Raw genomic sequence first — 9,227 nt, 5'->3', positions numbered from 1 at the left:
TGGGTGTGGCTGGCTCAATGCAGGATCTGGATGCATTGGGGCTCATTGGGGGATTCCACATGCAGGGGCAATGGGACTCTGCAGGGGGGTCCAGATGAAGGTGGTTGGCACTCTGCAGGGGAGGTCTGGGTGTGGGGGGCTCAGCGGGGAGTCCGGGTGCTGGGGGAGTGGGGCTTGGTAGGGTGGGGGCAGTGGTGAATTCCTCATAATTTTCTGCGGGGAAGCAAAGAAATCTGCGTGGGGGACATGAATTCTGCTTGCATGCAGTGGGGACACAGAATCCCCCCAGGAGTAATCACAGGTGTTCTCGTGTGGCTATATAATCCAATACCATGATGACATCACAGCATCACGTGTTTCCTCATGTATCTGTACAGTGAGGAGCAAGATCACGAACAGATATCATACAGGAACACGCAGGTTCCCACTGAAGCCTTGGCAGGACACCTGAACCTTTTTTAGATCTGTTTTTTAACCTCTGTCTTACTCAAACTATTTGCAACCTTTATTGATAGCGGCTCTCCATTCAGATCTGTCTGTGGCCATGGCTTTGAAGTTATCAATATCTATGCCAGGTTTCAGAGGAACAGCCGTGTTAGTCTGTATTCGCAAAAAGAAAAGGAGTACTTGTGGCACCTTAGAGACTAACCAATTTATTTGAGCATGAGCTTTCGTGAGCTACAGCTCACTTCATCAGATGTTTACCGTGGAAACTGCAGCAGACTTTATATACACACAGAGAATATGAAACAATACCTCCTCCCACCCCACTGTGGTCAGTGACCACAGTGGGGTGGGAGGAGGTATTGTTTCATATTCTCTGTGTGTATATAAAGTCTGCTGCAGTTTCCACGGTAAACATCTGATGAAGTGAGCTGTAGCTCACGAAAGCTCATGCTCAAATAAATTGGTTAGTCTCTAAGGTGCCACAAGTACTCCTTTTCTTTTTGCGAATATCTATGCCGTGTGCGGTGAGATTCTGCTTGAGGGTGCATTTCCACTGACCACCCTTCCAGGGGTTTCCGGGCTTCAGCTCACCATCAAAAACTATTTTGGGGAGCCTATCGTTGCCCAGTCCAATAACACCACTTCTCCATCTAAGCTGACCATTGCTGGGTGTTTTTGCTTTTTTCAAGGATGTTAACGTTTGAGACTGTGTCTTGCTAGTGGACCTTCACAACAGAGCAGAGACAGCACATGTGAAATGTGGGAAGATGGGGCTCAGTCCACCTCCTGTCACAAAATCTCTCGCTAGACCTAGGGGCCCATGGACTAGACTTAGTGGTATAGTTTGGCTGAATTGCTCACCGAATTGCTCTCAGTGCCGTACGTGCTCTGTGGATCAGTGGAGGGTTTCCGTCTCAGCCTGTGTGGCTTTGCTCGCCTGTGCTCAACTCACAAGAGCAATGCATGGTTTCTAAAGTGAATTAGATTTAAAGCCTTTCAGAGCAGCAGCTAGATACAAGACAGAGTTAGTTATTGGGTTACATTTCACTTGCACTAGAGTAGCTGTTTCTAATAAGGAGTACATAACTACGTGAGTTTTTAATCTTTTCTCTTAGCTATCCTCAGAGACGGCCCAGGCCTGCCAATAGTGGGGGGTGGAGCGGCAGAGTGAGGGCAGCCGGGTTCAGCAATCTGTGTGAGCATGCTCCATGCAAGCCAAGAAGCAAATCGGAGAGGTGGGAGGGGGAACACATGACCCCGGATGGCCCCCTCCCCACACACGTCACCTCTGTTACCCCTATAAATAATTACAAGATAAGGGCTCAATCTAGGAATTTACTTAGCAAATGTAAAGCAAACAAGAAGAGACCTTTCTTATGCAGTGTCTAGTTATTGCAGTAGGATGTCAGTATAGCAAACACCAGGGCTGGATTTAAATAAACAAGAGCTTGAGAAGGTCTTAACTGATCATATAGTTTCAGCTGTTCACGCTAGATTATAAAGTAATCAAACTTTATGGCTTCAGGGAGAAAGGTGAATAACCAGCTGCAGGAGACAAGAAGTTTTTTTCCCCTCTTTGTGTGTAACTTTAAGGGTATGTCTGCACACACACATGCAGGAGGTGGGCAGGTGTGTGCCGTATGGGACTGTGCCTTCTTCTGAAGCATCAAATACGAGCCCTTGCTGATATACACAAGCCAATAATCTATTCTGATATGGAAGGAGGCAGAAAAGCAGACCAGATGGAGCTGGGCTCTATCCTGTGTGACAAACCCTGTGTTCTTTGTAGATATTTGGGAATGAAAATAGAAGGCATCACCCTGACAAAGAGATTCTGTATATCGCACACATGAAGTATCTGCAGTCCAATGGCATGTATGCCCTGGTCTACACTAGGACTTTAGGTCGAATTTAGCAGCGTTAAATCGATGTAAACCTGCACCCGTCCACACAATGAAGCCCTTTATTTCGACTTAAAGGGCTCTTAAAATCGATTTCCTTACTCCACCCCTGACAAGTGGATTAGCGCTTAAATCGACATTGCCGGCTCGAATTTGGGGTACTGTGGACACAATTCGATGGTATTGGCCTCCGGGAGCTATCCCAGAGTGCTCCATTATGACCGCTCTGGACAGCACTCTCAACTCAGATGCACTGGCCAGGTAGACAGGAAAAGAACCGCGAACTTTTGAATCTCATTTCCTGTTTGGCCAGCGTGGCAAGCTGCAGGTGACCATGCAGAGCTCATCAGCACAGGTGACCATGATGGAGTCCCAGAATCACAAAAGAGCTCCAGCATGGACCGAACGGGAGGTACGGGATCTGATCGCTGTTTGGGGAGAGGAATCCTTGCTATCAGAACTCCGTTCCAGTTTTCGAAATGCCAAAACCTTTGTGAAAATCTCCCAGGGCATGAAGGACAGAGGCCATAACAGGGACCCGAAGCAGTGCCGCGTGAAACTGAAGGAGCTGAGGCAAGCCTACCAGAAAACCAGAGAGGCGAACAGCCGCTCTGGGTCAGAGCCCCAAACATGCCGCTTCTATGATGAGCTGCATGCCATTTTAGGGGGTTCAGCCACCACTACCCCAGCCGTGTTGTTTGACTCCTTCAATGGAGATGGAGGCAATACGGAAGCAGGTTTTGGGGACGAAGAAGATGATGATGAGGAGAAGGTTGTAGATAGCTCACAGCAAGCAAGCGGAGAAACCGGTTTTCCTGACAGCCAGGAACTGTTTCTCACCCTAGACCTGGAGCCAGTACCCCCCGAACCCACCCAAGGCTGCCTCCTGGACCCAGCAGGCGGAGAAGGGACCTCTGGTGAGTGTACCTTTTAAAATACTATACATGGTTTAAAAGCAAGCATGTGAAAGGATTACTTTGCCCTGGCATTTGCGGTTCTCCAAGATGTAGTCCTAAAGCCTTTGCAAAAGGTTTCTGGGGAGGGCAGCCTTATTGCGTCCTTCATGGTAGGACACTTTACCACTCCAGGCCAGTAACACGTACTCGGGAATCATTGTAGAACAAAGCATTGCAGTGTATGTTTGCTGGCATTCAAACAACATCCGTTCTTTATCTCTCTGTGTTATCCTCAGGAGAGTGAGATATAATTCATGGTCACCTGGTTGAAATAGAGTGCTTTTCTTCAGGGGACACTCAGAGGAGCCCATTCCTGCTGGGCTGTTTGCCTGTGGCTAAACAGAAATGTTCCCCGCTGTTAGCCACAGGGAGGGGGGAAGGTTGAGGGGGTAGTCACGCGGTGGGAGGAGGCAAAATGCGACCTTGTAACGAAAGCACATGTGCTATGTATGTAATGTTAACAGCAAGGTTTACCCTGAAAGAGTGTAGCAGCTGTTTTATAAAATGTGTCTTTTTAAATACCGCTGTCCCTTTTTTTTTCTCCACCAGCTGCATGTGTTTCAATGATCACAGGATCTTCTCCTTCCCAGAGGCTAGTGAAGCTTAGAAAGAAAAAAAAACGCACTCGCGATGAAATGTTCTCCGAGCTCATGCTGTCCTCCCACACTGACAGAGCACAGACGAATGCGTGGAGGCAAATAATGTCAGAGTGCAGGAAAGCACAAAATGACCGGGAGGAGAGGTGGCGGGCTGAAGAGAGTAAGTGGCGGGCTGAAGAGAGTAAGTGGCGGGCTGAAGACAGGGCTGAAGCTCAAATGTGGCAGCAGCGTGATGAGAGGAGGCAGGATTCAATGCTGAGGCTGCTGCAGGACCAAACCAGTATGCTCCAGTGTATGGTTGAGCTGCAGCAAAGGCAGCTGGAGCACAGACTGCCACTGCAGCCCCTCTGTAACCAACCGCCCTCCTCCCCAAGTTCCATAGCCTCCACACCCAGACGCCCAAGAACGCGGTGGGGGGGCCTCCGGCCAACCAGCCACTCCACCACAGAGGATTGCCCAAAAAAAAGAAGGCTGTCATTCAATAAATTTTAAAGTTGTAAACTTTTAAAGTGCTGTGCTTAAAGTGCTGTGTGGCATTTTCCTTCCCTCCTCCACCACCCCTCCTGGGCTACCTTGGTAGTCATCCCCCTATTTGTGTGATGAATGAATAAAGAATGCATGAATGTGAAGCAACAATGACTTTATTGCCTCTGCAAGCGGTGATTGAAGGGAGGAGGGGCGGGTGGTTAGCTTACAGGGAAGTAGAGTGAACCAAGGGGCGGGGGGTTTCATCAAGGAGAAACAAACAGAACTTTCACACCGTAGCCTGGCCAATCATGAAACTGGTTTTCAAAGCTTCTCTGATGCGTACCGCGCCCTCCTGTGCTCTTCTAACCGCCCTGGTGTCTGGCTGCGCGTAACCAGCAGCCAGGCGATTTGCCTCAACCTCCCACCCCGCCATAAACGTCTCCCCCTTACTCTCACAGATATTGTGGAGCACACAGCAAGCAGTAATAACAGTGGGAATATTGGTTTCGCTGAGGTCTAAGCGAGTCAGTAAACTGCGCCAGCGCGCCTTTAAACGTCCAAATGCACATTCTACCACCATTCTGCACTTGCTCAGCCTGTAGTTGAACAGCTCCTGACTACTGTCCAGGCTGCCTGTGTACGGCTTCATGAGCCATGGCATTAAGGGGTAGGCTGGGTCCCCAAGGATACATATAGGCATTTCAACATCCCCAACAGTTATTTTCTGGTCTGGGAATAAAGTCCCTTCCTGCAGCTTTTGAAACAGACCAGAGTTCCTGAAGATGCAAGCATCATGCACCTTTCCCGGCCATCCCACGTTGATGTTGGTGAAACGTCCCTTGTGATCCACCAGAGCTTGCAGCACTATCGAAAAGTACCCATTGCGGTTTATGTACTCGGCGGCTTGGTGCTCCGGTGCCAAGATAGGGATATGGGTTCCGTCTATAGCCCCACCACAGTTAGGGAATCCCATTGCAGCAAAGCCATCCACTATGACCTGCACATTTCCCAGGGTCACTACCCTTGATATCAGCAGATCTTTGATTGCGTGGGCTACTTGCATCACAGCAGCCCCCACAGTAGATTTGCCCACTCCAAATTGATTCCCAACTGACCGGTTGCTGTCTGGCGTTGCAAGCTTCCACAGGGCTATCGCCACTCGCTTCTCAACTGTGAGGGCTGCTCTCATCTTGGTATTCATGCGCCTCAGGGCAGGGGAAAGCAAGTCACAAAGTTCCATGAAAGTGCCCTTACGCATGCGAAAGTTTCGCAGCCACTGGGAATCGTCCCAGACCTGCAACACTATGCGGTCCCACCAGTCTGTGCTTGTTTCCCGAGCCCAGAATCGGCATTCCACAGCATGAACCTGCCCCATTAGCACCATGATGCATGCATTGGCAGGGCCCATGCTTTCAGAGAAATCTGTGTCCATGTCCTGATCACTCACGTGACCGCGCTGACGTCGCCTCTTCGCCCGGTATCGCTTTGCCAGGTTCTGGTGCTGCATATACTGCTGGATAATGCGTGTGGTGTTTAATGTGCTCCTAATTGCCAAAGTGAGCTGAGCGGCCTCCATGCTTGCCTTGGTATGGCGTCCGCACAGAAAAAAGGCGCGGAACGATTGTCTGCCGTTGCTCTGACGGAGGGAGGGGCGACTGACGACACGGCTTACAGGGTTGGCTTCAGGGAGCTAAAATCAACAAAGGGGGTGCCTGTACATCAAGGAGTATTTCAGGCAGGACTTCACGGAGGGTTCCAATAAGAAATGGTGCACCTAAGTTATCGTTCTTATTGGAACAAGGAGGTTAGCCTGGCCTCTGATTGATACATGGCTAGATTTACCTCGCTGCACCTTCTCTGTGAGTGACTGCAGTGTGACCTAGAGGAATGAGTCCCCTAGACAGGGGAGGAGGCAAATGAGTACAAAACAAATCTGGTCTATTTCTTGTTTTGACCCACTCCATCTATCTTTTACATCTTTGGCTGGCAGCAGACGGTGCAGAAGGACTGCATGCCATCCACATCTCATGGCTGCTCGGCAGAAGATGGTACAGTACGACTGCTAGCCATCCTCATCTCTTGCCTGCCTGGCAGAAGATGGTACAATACGACTACTAGCAATCCTCATCTCTTGCCTGCCTGGCAGAAGATGGTACAGTACCATATATAATTCATGGTAGCACGGCTAGCAGTCCGTATCGCCTGCCCACTCACCATAAGACGGTTCAATAGGACTGACTGCAGGACTAAAGAGAATGACCTGGTCAAGTCACTCCAAATTTAGTCCCTGCGCCCATGTCTGCCCAGGCGCTCCCAGCCGACGTGGCCAGGAGCACCTCGGACACGACGAGGACAACTACCAGTCGTATTGCACCGTCTGCTGCCAGAAGGCAATGGGTTGCTGCTACTGTGCAGCAAAGCCGTACCGTGTCTGCCAGCACCCAGGAGACATAGGGTGACGGTTACCTGAGCGGGCTCCATGCTTGCCGTGGTATGGCGTCTGCACAGGTAACTCAGGAAAAAAGGCGCAAAGTGATTGTCTGCCCTTGCTTTCACGGAGGGAGGGAGGGAACGGGGGTCTGACGATATGTACCCAGAACCACCCGTGACAATGTTTTAGCCCCATCAGGCATTGGGATCTCAACCCAGAATTCCAATGGGCAGCGGAGACTGCGGGAACTGTGGGATAGCTACCCACAGTGCAACGCTCCGGAAGTCGACTCTAGCCTCGGTACTGTGGAAGCGCTCCGCCGAGTTAATGCACTTAATGCACTTAGAGCATTTTCTGTGGGGACACACACACACTCGAATATATAAAACCGATTTCTAAAAAACCGACTTCTATAAATTCGACCTTATTCCGTAGTGTAGACATACCCTATGTCTTTAACACATGGTTAGCTGGCTCCATTCTCAGATAATTCACCTCAAGCATCCCTGACACCACCCCACTGAGGTCAACTCTCTTTGTAACTCATTATTCTACCATCATGATGAAAGGTTGGGCTGGAACAAGCTGGCCCTGGTAAAGCTGTGAGACTGTCTGTGCCAGCTTTCCTATCAGAGATGAATTTGCTAGGGCCCGTCACCCACAACCAATGACCTTCTCTGAACAAGTGTGAAGCAGTGGAGACACGAGGATCTAGTTTTTAACCACTCTATTTATTCGTGTTACATCAGCAACACAAAGGTAGATTGCTGTGGATAGGGTCTTGAATCAGCAAGGGTTACACGGTAATACAATGGGATAATTCCCACATATATAATCTGGACACAAATAAAATCAAAACTAAATAAAGCACTACTCACGTTCTTCTTACTGCTAGTGGACGCATAGGACTGTATTGTGGCTCTAATTATATTTAACAAGGGAAACTCCTTTTCCTCCCCTCCCCCTGCACTTCCCTGAGCCATCCACTCTTCCCACCCTGTGATTGGATTGGAGATGTAGGAGTGTAAAAGCAACAAAAGGCTATATACCTCACGGTCAGTCCCCCTCATCCATCCATCTTCATATCTTTCTTTCTCTCCTCCCTCTCTGCATTGCCACACACCTGATCTGTAGGGTTGCCAGACTTCCCCGATTGTCCTGGAGTTTCCAGGAATTAAAGATTAGTCTTTCATTAAAGATTATGTCATGTGATGAAACCTCCAATTGTATTCTCTTAGCCCTTTATAATATGCCCCTGACCCCTTCCCATCTGCGTCTGATTATCGAACAGGGCTTGCTGGCTCCAGGCCTCCTGGCTCTTCAAGGGGCAGAGCAGCTTGTTATAACATCCAAAGCATGCAGACACCCTGTATAACCCCCTATTGTAACATGGTGTCATGAAATTATTGCGGTGGGCAATTATTACACAGTGACAAAGAGCATTGTTTCCCAGGCTGTTGTAGTCTGCAGCACAGATAGCTTGTTGAAAGTAGGTAGAGCCAGATGATCACTGCAAGAAGCATCCAGCAAAGCAAATCATTTGCCTGTGGTTGTGATTGTTTTCCCCATGACAGGGCAGGAATTTGAGGTGTTGTCAGGGTGAATAAGCAGAGGCATGTGCAGAAGTGAGTCAGGATTGTCCATGGAGGGTGTATGCCACGGCGCTAATCACCTGTGACAACTGAACTTGATAAATAGATTTCTATTGCTTATTTATTCAGATTTATAACACTATGGATAAAAGCACCTGGCCTAGGCCTTTGCCAACAGATAAAAAAACAATCAATCCAAAGTAAAGTCAGCAGCTATGCTCCATGCCCCTATGCCAAGGCTAACAGTGCACAGGAGAAGCCACACCCAACAATTCTCACACTCTGCCACATAAATGATAGTTTCTAGGGTGTCCCTCCCTCCACAAAGGCCTGGGTGAATAAATGGGCTTTGCAGCCTGGCCACATCTGAGCCATTTCAGACTAAGGGCTCATCGACACTTGAAAGTTGGACCACGATAACCATGTTGGTTAAGGGTCTGGTTTTTTTACTGATATAGTCCTACTGGTACAAGCCCAAATGAAGACACAGTTATATCAGTATAAAAGTGTCTGATACTAATATAGTTATTCTCTTCCCTTACAGAAATAGCTATAACTAAGCACCTTTAGGGCTTGCCTACACTTACGTTTTATAGCGCTCTAACTTGCTGGCTCCGGGGTATGAAAAATCACCCCCCCTGAGTGCAGCAAGTCTGAGCGCTTTAAAGAGCTAGCGTAGACAGGCTCTGAGCGCTGGGAGCCATGCTCCCAGAGCTCGGAGCTAATCCCCTCATGCAGGTGGATTACCAGGAGCGCTGGGAGAGCACACTCGCACTCCAAAACGCTGCCGTGGGAGCGTTCCCGCTGCAGCGCTTTGAAGTTTCCAGTGTAGA

The sequence above is a fragment of the Caretta caretta genome, chromosome 8 (genome assembly GCF_965140235.1).
Source record: "Caretta caretta isolate rCarCar2 chromosome 8, rCarCar1.hap1, whole genome shotgun sequence".
NCBI classification, from domain to species: Eukaryota; Metazoa; Chordata; order Testudines; family Cheloniidae; genus Caretta; species Caretta caretta.
The sequence above is the reverse complement of the archived record's forward strand: the minus strand, read 5'-3'. Positions refer to the sequence as shown.